The sequence below is a fragment of the Magnolia sinica genome, chromosome 3, assembly GCF_029962835.1.
Source record: "Magnolia sinica isolate HGM2019 chromosome 3, MsV1, whole genome shotgun sequence".
Taxonomy (NCBI): Eukaryota; Viridiplantae; Streptophyta; class Magnoliopsida; order Magnoliales; family Magnoliaceae; genus Magnolia; species Magnolia sinica.
This window is the reverse complement of record NC_080575.1, coordinates 23499955-23514451: the sequence shown is the minus strand read 5'-3', so window position 1 is coordinate 23514451 and position 14497 is coordinate 23499955.

The window sequence follows — 14497 nt, the reverse complement described above, 5'->3', positions numbered from 1 at the left end:
AATAGCCACCTGACATGGCAAATCATGCCTTAATATTTCTTACAAATTTCTTATAGTTCCTGCATGTAAAAAAATTTCCAAGTGTACGTCGGCCGCCCATCAACCAATGGTTTCCGAGCATATATAAATGACATTGACCCCCAGGCAGGGATAGACAAAAATGATAAAGAGAATACTATAGAAGTTTTGCCAAGTTTTCTTGGCTTCCATTCCCCAACATGAGGATATTCTGCCACCTAAGCTCCCCTACAACAACTATACTTACGCATAGGTTCTGCCTCAGCCAGTTACAACAACTTAACTCAGCAAAGCCAACCTTGCTATGCCAAGAGTAGAGTCAGGATTTCGGATGTCCGATTATTCATTTTCAAACTTAAGGAAATGGTGTTTGACTTCCTTTGTCTTTTTCTCACATCTTAATTAAGCTTAGCACGTGGTCTATTTCGCACAATCTCTTTTTCGCAATTACTATGTCTTTTCTTTATTGCATTTACTTATTTATATATTATTACGCTGGCCAACCCAAGGCCTTGGCTCTGCGAAGTAAGGATATGATCATCTTTTATTCTTCTTGAATATTTTATTTTATTCTGTTTACTTGTCGATTATCTTTCTACTTTGTGAAGCAAGGCTATGATCATTTTACCTTTTTGCCTACTAGACCTTCTTGTGGGGTTATGAGAAGCATGATCGTATGACTACATTTCTTGTAGAAATACGATATATTTTCCCAAAAACCGCACGTCCCTTAAAGTAGAGACCACATGGAAGTGCATGCGAGAGAAGGTGACTTAATTCCTTCTTCTCTCATAACCGAGACCCTTACCTAGGTCGCAGACCATATATCCCTAGTCATTTAGGCCATGAAATTTCATGTTTCCCAAGCCTAGGGTAGGTTCATGGACTTATTCGACCATGAACACACATTAGCCTAATCATCTAGTGGCGATTCCGGTCTTTTAAAAGCAACATGTAGAGGCTGCGCTTTTGGAAATGTATGGCATAACCAAGGAAGACAATATGAGCCAAACAAATCATATAAATTGGGCCCTTGTCACCCCAAAAAGAATCAACCACACATAATCATGAAAATACCATCCAATGAAAGGCAATCTTCCATCATGTCACACATTCAACTTAAGCACCGATATTAGGAGAGGGTGTTCGCAATATGTTTATAGCACCACGAGTATAAAATAATTGCTTCACTATAATGAAATTAGTCCATGGCAACGGGCAAGGTGATAAAGAGGCTAGCTTACATCAATTTTCTAAGGGCATTTGAATCTTGTCACATGCATGATGTATTTTTTTATTTTTTTATTTTTTATTTTTAAATTAAAAGTCCATTTGACTCAATGATTGACTTGGTTCAAGCTGACTGAGCTGACACGATGACTCAATAAATCTTGCCGAGTCAGAACCAAGTCTTGCTTGCTAACAAGGTCAATTTTCAGGTGCCTTTTGGATGGTAAGATAGATAAAAGTAATATATATAGATAAATTACTTATATATATATATATATATATATATATATATATATATATATATATATATATATATATTGGAAATGGTACTATAAGGTCAACCTCATGGGAACTTCCCATGAGGTCGAGCTGTGTGAGCCCCCCACTGTGTGATGTGTTCCAAACATCAATACCGTGCATTTAATGGGTCCCCTTTAGGTTATTCGATATCCCAAAAATCAGCCCTATATGCAATTTACGTGGGCCACATCATCTAAAATCATGCAGACATGACTAAAACATATAAAAGCACTTGGTGGGGGCCACCTTAGTTTTGGATGTGGCTGAAACTTGGTCTAACCCCTTATCCAAGTGGCACATACATAATGGATGGGCTGGATATGTGAACCACATCTTAGTAGGCCCAATAAATGATTATGAATGTTTTAATGGGAAGGTAACCCCTCTCAGCTGTTTTATGTGGTGTGGCCCACCCAAGACATGGATTGAATTGATTTTTAAGCCTGTGGCCCACCATGGAATCCCATCATGGAATGGTGCATCTAACCGATGGGGTAGATGTTCGACATACATCACGGTGGGGCCCACACAGCTCGATCTCATGGGAAGTTACCATGAGGTCGACCTCATGGTACCATTTCCACACACACACGCACACTTTTGTAATAGAAAACGTAGCTTATGCCTTAAGTAGATTATCTTTATATATATATATATATATATATATAATGTATGCAGCTCAAAGTTACAAAAACCTCTTCAGACCGTCTATCATATAACTATACTTACTAAGCTGAAATGATCAAGTAACATTAAGTAAAAAAAATTACTTATAATTAATCTTAAACCAAATTAATTTATCTCAAATAAGTTACATATATAGTGTTGTAATTAGAAAAAGTAACATATTTAGTTGTATCCAAACAGGCCAATAGCCACTTGGCTTGAAATCCTCTCGAGTCAAGTTGGGCCGAGCTTGAGTAAAGTAGTTTTACAGCTACGGTTAAACCCTAACAATGTTGGAACAGGCTCTGTATAACATTGAGCCACGGCCTTGAGCACAAAGGTTAAGTCACGAACTGAAAGTTGAGGGGAATCATCATCATCATCTCACGTGAACTTAGAAATCCCACGTGCCAGTGAAAATAAATAGACCACTACTGGTTGAAATGCATGCTTCCAAATTCATTATTCAGGCATAATGAAGATTACAAATACACAGTAACACACAAACATCTTCAAAAGCATGAAAGACAGAGACCATCAAAAGCTTGAATGAAGGAAAAAAGGAAAGCAACCACACGTACACTTCGGCAACCCAGCTTTCTCCTGCAAGAGTATATGTAACACAAACAAACGACTTAAATATTAATCTTTTTACAATTATCTCTCGACATAAGAATTCTGTTCCTCTACAAGTCCTCGTAGAATAAGCTCATTTCAGAAGGGTTGCATGTAGCCCACTGTAGTGCGAGTATAGGTCGAACTGTTCCAAAGGATTACCCCACATCGAAAGCTATATGGACACCCAACAAACAGGCTGATCCAACCATTATGTGGGCGGCCTGACGCAGGGATGGGTGTGATGAGGTTGATCACCATCTTCCTTAAGGCGATAATTACTTTGAATCCACGGAGCTCCTCTGGACTCCTCATAGAGATTCCTTGAATCCATGAGGAGAGATAGAAAATAAAAATAAATTTTAAATAAATTGAAAATAAATTGATTGATAAAAAAGTAAATAAGTTTAAAATCCCTTTAAATAGTGATATGAACCTTAGAAAGAAGTTTGAGAATTAAACTACAACTCAAACTCCATAAAATCGTGACTTATGATCATTATTTCTACCAGACCTCATGGTTTTTGGCCAAAAATAGTAAGTGTCCTACTTCGCTTAACCGTACTATTCTTCTAATTTTTCTAAGCACTTTTCATGTTGGACAGAGCTCCTAAAACTCAATGGATCAAAAGTTATGATTGAACTAAAACTTATCATAAATAGTAAAAACTGAATTAAAAAGTACTTTCCACCATCAATCTGATGGAATCTTGCAAATTCGGCGTGGGCAACCCGGAATAGTGGGTTGGGTGGCTAAAGTTGCTTCTCTTACCCCGAAGTCATATATGATATGTCTAATAACTCATTTCGGTTTACGAGACATGCCTGCTTTAAGGTTCTGATGGTCCAGATCACTTCCGCCTCCAATCGGGCATCCTCTGGCTCATCTTTGCCATGAAATTGTCCGTGACCCGCTCTACATCATTGCTCCATGCATTTGGAGGTCTTTGGGTGGTTGTTGATTGTTTTCCATGGTGTAACTCACCTAATTATTTGATAGAGCTCGACTCCTGGAGCATCCTATCATCGTCGTTGAGTGAACTCAATGCATGAGTTGGATGGATTACACACAACAAGTGGACCCCTCACAGGTATAAACAGGTGAAGAATGTTTAAACGCAAGAAGCTAACATTTCACATACAGGAGGATCACTTGTAGAATAAGATTGTTCTACAAGTACTTGTAGAATGTACGTGAATCACTTCGAGAAATAAGTCTATTCTGATCCTTTTAGAGGAACCATCTCCTTAATGTAATCTCGAATTTCTCTAATTGTGTAGCTACCATAAACTTATAAAGCAATGGGGTTTTTTCAATAGTCTAGGTAGATTCAGATGCTTTTCAAAAATGGTCGTAACTCGTATGTCACCGTTTAGGATCATAGTTAAGGCCGGCAATGGGCTGGGCCAGCTCCGCCTAAACCTGGCCTGACTTTATATGTGCATATGTTATAAACTAGAAACACATCATTCTAATCTTTAGGCAACCCATTTATCGTTGAATGTAGACTGCTGGATTCATTTACTTGAAATATCTACCTTTTGTGCATGTGTGGCTCACTTGATTGATGGATGATTAGAAAAAATCAAGAAGGGATTTTATCAAATTTTGGACTAGGTGGGTTGGAGAGGGTTAGGCCCAAGGCCAACCAAATTTTTTCAGGCTCGAGATTGGCCCTGCTATTCTAGCCCATGATGGCCTTGGGCCTATCTTGAGCCTTGGTTCTCTCAAGTGTTGGGACAGCCTGGACCTACCCTGGCCCTGCCCATTGCCAATCCCAATTATAGTTAAAAAATAAAAAAACACAACTCCAGTCGAGTCAGTGTTAGCTGGTAAGGGTTAACTCAAAGGCTCAATTGAGTGTTTGCTTTGCTCAAATGACATTTATTAATTAAATTAAGGGAATTTTACAATATATAAAAACTACCTCATTAATATAGCATTTACATTGGAGTATGTTTTGTAAGAACTCTATTTAGTGGGCCTCACTAATCAACGGTCTGGATTGATATACAGTTGGACTAGATGATTGAGTAGACCAGTGGGCCCCACTTCAGGTGATGCGCTGCGCAGTCTATCTGCGCAGCTCTGCATACTATGGCTGGAATGCTATAGCTGTCTTACGCAGACAGCAGTTTGAGTTGAACTAGGATGCTACAACGTGGAGCATGGGAGAGAGAGTTGTGATGGGTTTCAAACTCCCTCTCCACAGACTCTATAAAAGAGAGCTGGGTCCCCAATCCTACACCACAGCAAAATTCGAGTCCCATCTACTGATTTGCAGAAAGGGTGTGAAGGAGAGGAAGATCCTAAGCTCTAAAGGAATTCTGGTATTCTGGTGTTCTTATCCGGCTTCCATGGCGGCGTCTCAGCTAGGTAAGCTATCTGAACCCCTGATCGCCATGTCCCATGCACAGACAGATCCGTGGGCCTATTCCGCATATAGATTAAGTCCCACGTTTTCTTCCCAAACTCGACTCTCTCCAAATCTAAACGCAATTTTCGGATGTTCCTGGATGCAAAACTCGATTGATTTGTGAAAATTCAGCTTAGTAAAGAGGCAATGGCTAGTTTTTTAATCCCAAATCCAATATTGGGATTTCAGTCAAAAAAAAAAAAACCCCAAAAATCCAGCTAAGATTAGGGATTTAGAATCCCTGTATTCAGCAGATAATTAGGTTTTTCAATTTCGAAATCCCCAAATCCAGTTAAATTAAGGATTTTGGATTCGAACCCCTAAATACAAATATCTGATTAGGGATTTCGGAATCTGATTCCCAAATTCTGACAATTAGGGATTTTGGATTCAAAACCCCAAATCGGGATTTTGGAATCCAGTCATCCAATTAGGGATTTCGAATCCCAAATTCGGAATTAGGGATTTTAATCCCAAATCTAGATGTTGGGGATTTCAGATACGAAACCCTAAATCCCGTTAATTAGGGATTTGTATACCCATACCTATGAATAGGTGAAGACCGCCATGAATGACTGGTTCTTCCACTCGAGCTAGACGATGGTGATGGCTCTCAACTTCCTTTCTTCCTCCATCTAGAGCCATTGCCAGCGTCTCGAGCTTCAGCGTCCATCAATGGCAGCCAATGCCACAGCCACTGCCGCTTCTTCAGACGATGTTTTCGAAACTGAGGAGATGCTGTCGTCGATCTTCCCTTCATCTGATCGAGCGGACAGAGGAAGACAGATGAGATTCATCTCTCTTTCTTCTTCTTTTTCCGAGAATGCAAACAGCGGGTCAAGGTCTACCGGCTCCTTCCTCGCCGCAGATATCCGGTCGAAAAAACGACCTGCGTTTTTTTTTTTTTTTTCGTCTGCAAGTGGAATTAGGTCGAAAACCGACCTTATAAGAGTACGGGTCCTCCGACTCGATTTTAGTGTAATCGGATCTGTTCTCTGGACCTAATTGCAGTTCAATCGGATCCGCTCTCTGGGTCTATGAACCGGGCCTGACATGATGTGTAAACCCATTTTCTGGTCCTTGGGCACATTCCACTGAATATTTGGGCCATTAGTCTTCTAAAAGACATCCATGGGCCTGATTTTTCATAACCATTGATGGGCCAAGGTCATTGTAATCATTATGTTTACATTATAAACATTAATGGTTGATCTAAACCATCCATGATGTATAGAATATTCACTAGGTGGGATAAGGGTGTGTATACACTATAATTGAATTAAACGGATTATTGATTATTACCGTCCATCATATGATAATCTAATTATGAGTGCCTTAAGGATGATGTATAGATCATTCAGATTAAATCCTGATTCAGCCCTATAGTTGGCCCATCACCATCTTTAAGTATTGATATGGACCGTTGGAATATAAGATGTGAAACCTATTTCACTTTAAGGATTTTCAAAAGGTCAAAATCAACTAACTTATGGACCGCATCAGACTATTAAGATATAATTCATGGAGAGGCAGGATTATGATCGCAATCTTGAGTCTGTCTTTGTAGTGTTGGATTCGGTTGTGTTAGCCACCATAGTGACCTCAATCGATGAAAACTTTACAAGTACAGACTTGTAACATTGGATCAGAAAGATTGCATACAGTTGCGTTCACGTTTTCATGCGTACGGTAACGAAAACATAGACGATTACCGTTTGACAGTCAAGTGAACGGGTGAAGTAAATGGTGCTGGTAATGTAAAACTGAAAGACTCATCTCACCCATAGGTGTTGAGTGTCTCAAATTTACATGACTTACATCACTCAGCTTCATGTTCTGGTGGATCACTAACATGTTATTATTATCTCCCACAGGAGGAATGATGATGATGTGACAGATTCTCACTAAGATGTGATGGTTGGACCCATCTTCATCTTGGATGATTTAGCCAATGCCTCCCTTAGCAACTGAATTAGTTATCTTTGCCTGATATTTGTTTATATTCACTAAATTGCTTTGTGAAATAATGAACTAATGTGAGTATATGTGTATCTCTTATTTCAGTCTCAATTCCAACTAATACGCATCAAGTCCCTGCCTTAAATGGATCTAATTATACTCAATGGAAGAACGCCATTGAAGTTGTATTGGGCTGTCTTCAATTAGATCTTGCCCTGATAACACCAGAACCGTCAAAGCCATCTGATAATGCCACTGAAGCTGAATATAATAGATGGGTTGCATGGTTTAGATCAAATGATACATGCCTGAAAGTCATTAAATATTCAATTTCTGAATCGATGAAGGGTGCCATGCCTGAAACAGATAAGGCTAAAGTTTTCCTAACTGAAATGGGAAAACGATTCAAGAAATCTGATAAATCTGAAGTAGGCATTCTTTTGAATAAATTGACTCGTTCGTCCTACGATGGAAAAGGCAACATCCGTGAATACATTGTAGAGATGTAATGGGGCTAATGGGTTGAGGCCCATTTGATGCACGTATGGGGCCCAACTGGCGAGGCCCATTTGATACATATAAGGCCCATAAGATTAGGCCCATTTGATGCACTCTAAGGCCCACGGGTTATAGCCATTGCAATGTACATAAGGCCCATTGGTACGGCCCATTGATATGGCCCACTTAATGAATATAAGGCCCATGTGATTTGGCCCATTTGACGTATTTAAGGCCCAATGGGATGTACCTAAGGTCCATTGCAATGTGTGATCCCAACATGATTTATGTAATGATGTTTACGACGGGTAGTACCTTGGGAGCAATGGCGGTTTGACGTCCCCATTGCAAGTATAGTGTTGGTTAAATGTCCGCATTATGACCTTCCCTTGGGCCCATACGTGTAATGTGTAGGCCGTTTAGGCCCATCTTCATTATAAATATCATCTATCCTATATAACATGTTTAATTCCATGATCCATGATCATATGCATCATACGTATGCTTGATATGAGAAATGATCGATCATAGCATATGCCTTTAGGCGATTGTTTAGGGGCTCCCATACGGGGGTGTTGCCCTACATGAGCGCACGATATGCGCAGGATTCATGGCATGATGGATAGTGTGATTCATGCATTTGCATTGTGTGATATTATTCTTGTACGCCCTAGCGACATCGGGCCATAGCCTCCACAGACGCATCGTGGTTGGCGGGATTGGATACCGGATACTGTTCTACATGGGGTGCGATAGATATCCCTGGGTGAAAGTCCTTAAACCCTTATGGTACCAAGAGGTTGCTCCAACGTCTAGACCGAGTGGGTGCATGAGCGCCGAGTGCCGATTACCAGACGGTTGCTCTTTCCACTGTGTCGTGGTCGGTTGGAAGGGGGTGCGGCTTTACCCACCCGAGAGTAAGGGGCAATGCTAGGCTAAGTCTGACCGGCTCGAGGAATGGGTCAGCTATTGACGAGCCGAGCCCGATATTGGCAGGCGGATAGTGAGGTCTTTTCCACTCACCTTATTGCGCGCGATGGGGCGGCAATCTGGCTTGGAGTGTACTAGACCCCGGTGATATTCCAGATTTGAGCCGTATTGACATGTGGACTTAGATGAGGATTTGTATGCTTGACTTGCATTTCGCATTGCATGGCCTTGGTATGGCCGACATCATTCTTTGCACCGCATGACCTTGGTACGGCTAATGGTATTCTTGGCATTCATCAGCATGTTCCGCATTACTCTGATACTGCATAGCTACATTACCACCTTGAGCATACACTTTCACCACCCTCTAAGCTTTCTATAAGCTTATGCACGACCGTTGCGTGCAGGTGACGTTGGTTCGCAGCAGCGCTAAGGCTTGGGCGCGTAGCTGATCTTCTTTTGGAGCTTTTGGTCTATCTTCATTGTATTTCCCTTATGTTCATTGTACTTGTAAAGTTTTTGATTATAGTGGAAATGTGATGGAGTTTTTGGTTGTTGTTTGTGGGTTATGCCTTTGGTTATGCTTATTACGAATCAAACTGATGTTGAAAATCCTCCTTGTAGCATCCCAGGATCGGAACCTGGCGAATGGGCGCTGGGATCCGAGAATGGGGTTCTACGGAGGCTGTGGGCGCCAGATTCGGCGATCGGGAATTTTGTGAGCCCGGTTTCCGAGTTTGGGGCGTGACAACCATAAACTTATAAAGCAATGGGGTTTTTTCAATAGTCTAGGTAGATTCAGATGCTTTTCAAAAATGGTCGTAACTCGTATCTCACCGTTTAGGATCATAGTTAAGGCCGGCAATGGGCTGGGCCAGCTCCGCCTAAACCTGGCCTGACTTTATATGTGCATATGTTATAAACTAGAAACACATCATTCTAATCTTTAGGCAACCCATTTATCGTTGAATGTAGACTGCTGGATTCATTTACTTGAAATATCTACCTTTTGTGCATGTGTGGCTCACTTGATTGATGGATGATTAGAAAAAATCAAGAAGGGATTTTATCAAATTTTGGACTAGGTGGGTTGGAGAGGGTTAGGCCCAAGGCCAACCAAATTTTTTCAGGCTCGAGATTGGCCCTGCTATTCTAGCCCATGATGGCCTTGGGCCTATCTTGAGCCTTGGTTCTCTCAAGTGTTGGGACAGCCTGGACCTACCCTGGCCCTGCCCATTGCCAATCCCAATTATAGTTAAAAAATAAAAAAACACAACTCCAGTCGAGTCAGTGTTAGCTGGTAAGGGTTAACTCAAAGGCTCAATTGAGTGTTTGCTTTGCTCAAATGACATTTATTAATTAAATTAAGGGAATTTTACAATATATAAAAACTACCTCATTAATATAGCATTTACATTGGAGTATGTTTTGTAAGAACTCTATTTAGTGGGCCTCACTGATCAACGGTCTGGATTGATATACAGTTGGACTGGATGATTGAGTAGACCAGTGGGCCCCACTTCAGGTGATGCGCTGCGCAGTCTATCTGCGCAGCTCTGCGTACTATGGCTGGAATGCTATAGCTGTCTTACGCAGACAGCAGTTTGAGTTGAACTAGGATGCTACAACGTGGAGCATGGGAGAGAGAGTTGTGATGGGTTTCAAACTCCCTCTCCACAGACTCTATAAAAGAGAGCTGAGTCCCCAATCCTACACCACAACAAAAATTCGAGTCCCATCTACTGATTTGCAGAAAGGGTGTGAAGGAGAGGAAGATCCTAAGCTCTAAAGGAATTCTGGTATTCTGGTGTTCTTATCCGGCTTCCATGGCGGCGTCTCAGCTAGGTAAGCTATCTGAACCCCTGATCGCCATGTCCCATGCACGGGCGGATCCGTGGGCCTATTCCGCATATAGATTAAGTCCCACGGTTGGTATCAGAGAGCCATCTATGCAAAGGCATGATGATCGATTCATCTAATTTTCGATTCGAGTTCGTATTAGGGATTTCAGATTCAAAACCCATATAGATAATCAGGGTTTAATTTTTCCCAAATTCGAAGCTGTGTTAATGTTTAGGGATTTTAATCCCAAATCCAATATTGGGATTTCAGTCAAAAAAAAAACCCCAAAAATCCAGCTAAGATTAGGGATTTAGAATCCCTGTATTCAGCAGATAATTAGGTTTTTCAATTTCGAAATCCCCAAATCCAGTTAAATTAGGGATTTTGGATTCGAACCCCTAAATACAAATATCTGATTAGGGATTTCGGAATCTGATTCCCAAATTCTGACAATTAGGGATTTTGGATTCAAAACCCCAAATCGGGATTTTGGAATCCAGTCATCCAATTAGGGATTTCGAATCCCAAATTCGGAATTAGGGATTTTAATCCCAAATCTAGATGTTGGGGATTTCAGATACGAAACCCTAAATCCCGTTAATTAGGGATTTGTATACCCATACCTATGAATAGGTGAAGACCGCCATGAACGACTGGTTCTTCCACTCGAGCTAGACGATGGTGATGGCTCTCAACTTCCTTTCTTCCTCCATCTAGAGCCATTGCCAGCGTCTCGAGCTTCAGCGTCCATCAATGGCAGCCAATGCCACAGCCACTGCCGCTTCTTCAGACGATGTTTTCGAAACTGAGGAGATGCCGTCGTCGATCTTCCCTTCATCTGATCGAGCGGACAGAGGAAGACAGATGAGATTCATCTCTCTTTCTTCTTCTTTTTCCGAGAATGCAAACAGCGGGTCAAGGTCTACCGGCTCCTTCCTCGCCGCAGATATCCGGTCGAAAAAACGACCTGCGTTTTTTTTTTTTTCGTCTGCAAGTGGAATTAGGTCGAAAACCGACCTTATAAGAGTACGGGTCCTCCGACTCGATTTTAGTGTAATCGGATCTGTTCTCTGGACCCAATTGCAGTTCAATCGGATCCGCTCTTTGGGTCTATGAACCGGGCCTGACATGATGTGTAAACCCATTTTCTGGTCCTTGGGCACATTCCATTGAATATTTGGGCCATTAGTCTTCTAAAAGACATCCATGGGCCTGATTTTTCATAACCATTGATGGGCCAAGGTCATTGTAATCATTATGTTTACATTATAAACATTAATGGTTGATCTAAACCATCCATGATGTATAGAATATTCACTAGGTGGGATAAGGGTGTGTATACACTATAATTGAATTAAACGGATTATTGATTATTACCGTCCATCATATGATAATCTAATTATGAGTGCCTTAAGGATGATGTATAGATCATTCAGATTAAATCCTGATTCGGCCCTATAGTTGGCCCATCACCCTCTTTAAGTATTGATATGGACCGTTGGAATATAAGATGTGAAACCTATTTCACTTTAAGGATTTTCAAAAGGTCAAAATCAACTAACTTATGGACCGCATCAGACTATTAAGATATAATTCATGGAGAGGCAGGATTATGATCGCAATCTTGAGTCTGTCTTTGTAGTGTTGGATTCGGTTGTGTTAGCCACCATAGTGACCTCAATCGATGAAAACTTTACAAGTACAGACTTGTAACATTGGATCAGAAAGATTGCATACAGTTGCGTTCACGTTTTCATGCGTACGGTAACGAAAACATAGACGATTACCGTTTGGCAGTCAAGTGAACGGGTGAAGTAAATGGTGCTGGTAATGTAAAACTGAAAGACTCATCTCACCCATAGGTGTTGAGTGTCTCAAATTTACATGACTTACATCACTCAGCTTCATGTTCAGGAGGATCACTAACATGTTATTATTATCTCCCACAGGAGGAATGATGATGATGTGACAGATTCTCACTAAGATGTGATGGTTGGGCCCATCTTCATCTTGGATGATTCAGCCAATGCCTCCCTTAGCAACTGAATTAGTTATCTTTGCCTGATATTTGTTTATATTCACTAAATTGCTTTGTGAAATAATGAACTAATGTGAGTATATGTGTATCTCTTATTTCAGTCTCAATTCCAACTAATACGCATCAAGTCCCTGCCTTAAATGGATCTAATTATACTCAATGGAAGAACGTCATTGAAGTTGTACTGGGCTGTCTTCAATTAGATCTTGCCCTGATAACACCAGAACCGCCAAAGCCATCTGATAATGCCACTGAAGCTGAATATAATAGATGGGTTGCATGGTTTAGATCAAATGATACATGCCTGAAAGTCATTAAATATTCAATTTCTGAATCGATGAAGGGTGCCATGCCTGAAACAGATAAGGCTAAAGTTTTCCTAACTGAAATGGGAAAATGATTCAAGAAATCTGATAAATCTGAAGTAGGCATTCTTCTGAATAAATTGACTCGCTCGTCCTACGATGGAAAAGGCAACATCCGTGAATACATTGTAGAGCAGATCGAAGTTGTTTCTAAGATCCGTGCTCTAGGGCTTGTACTCACTGATGATCAACTGGTTCATTTGATCATGAACAACCTACCTCCCCAATTCGGCACGTTCCTGGTAAACTATAACACTCTGAAGGACATGTGGACATTGGATGAACTCATCACTCAGTGCGTCCAAGAAGAAGACAGGATCAGGCAGATGATAAAGGTTCAAAATGTTAATATGGTGACTTCAGGACAAGGACATGGGCAAGGGAATAAAGGTAGAAAGAAGAGGAAACAAGGTTCTAATAATGGATTCTCTGGTCCTCCATCTGGAAACCATGAGAATCAATCTGGAAATGGATCTAAACGCAAACGGGTTAAAGGCAAACCGTGCTACTTTTGTAAAAAGACGGGTCATCTAAAGAAAGACTGTAAAGGTTTTAAGGAATGGCTCATAAAGAAAGGTAATCATTCTGTTCTTGTCTGTTTTGAATCTAATCTGACCGATGTGTCAGTGGATTCCTGTTGGATAGATTCAGGAACTACTATTCACATATGCACTTCTATGCAGGAATTACTACAGGCCAGGCCACCAACTGATGCGGAGCGCTCAGTATACGTAGGCAATGGTGTCAAAGTTGACATAGAGGCAATAGGAGTCTATAGGCTTAAGTTGAAGTCTGGTCACTTTTTGAATTTAGTTAATACATTCTGTGTGCCGTCTATAAGGCGCAATTTAGTTTCAATTTCCTGTTTGGATAAGTTGGGATATTCGTTCCACTTTGGAAATAAAAGTTTTAGTATTTACTTTAATTCGATTAAAGTTGGAACCGGCTCTTTAGTAAACAACTTATACCAGTTAGACTTGATTGCCTCTCACGTCTATAATATTAATACTTTGCATGGAAATGTAGTGGGATCTAAGCGAAGACTAGACTATGAGAATTCCTCCATGTTGTGGCACAGGCGGCTATGTCATATATCTCGTGAGAGATTAGACAGGCTTGTGCGAGAAGGAATTTTGCATTCTCTAGACTTCTCTGACTATAAAGTATGCATTGATTGCATAAAAGGGAAACAGACTAGAACGAGAAAGAAAGGTGCAACCAGGAGTGTAGATCTATTAGAGGTTATACATACAGATATTTGTGGACCATTCCCTACAGCCTCATGGAGTGGCCACAAATATTTCATTACCTTTATAGATGATTACTCTCGCTTTGGGTACCTATACCTTATCAGTGAGAAATCGGATGCCCTGGATGCTTTTAAAATCTATAAGGCCGAGGTTGAAAATCAACTCGATAAGAGAATTAAAGTTGTCAGATCTGATCGTGGTGGTGAATACTATGGCAGATATGATGAATCAGGACGCAATCCAGGGCCATTTGCTAAATACCTGCAGGATTGTGGCATTGTTGCTCAGTACACTATGCCTGGTACTCCAGAGCAGAATGGAGTTGCTGAGAGACGTAATCGCACCCTTATGGATATGGTGCGAAGTATG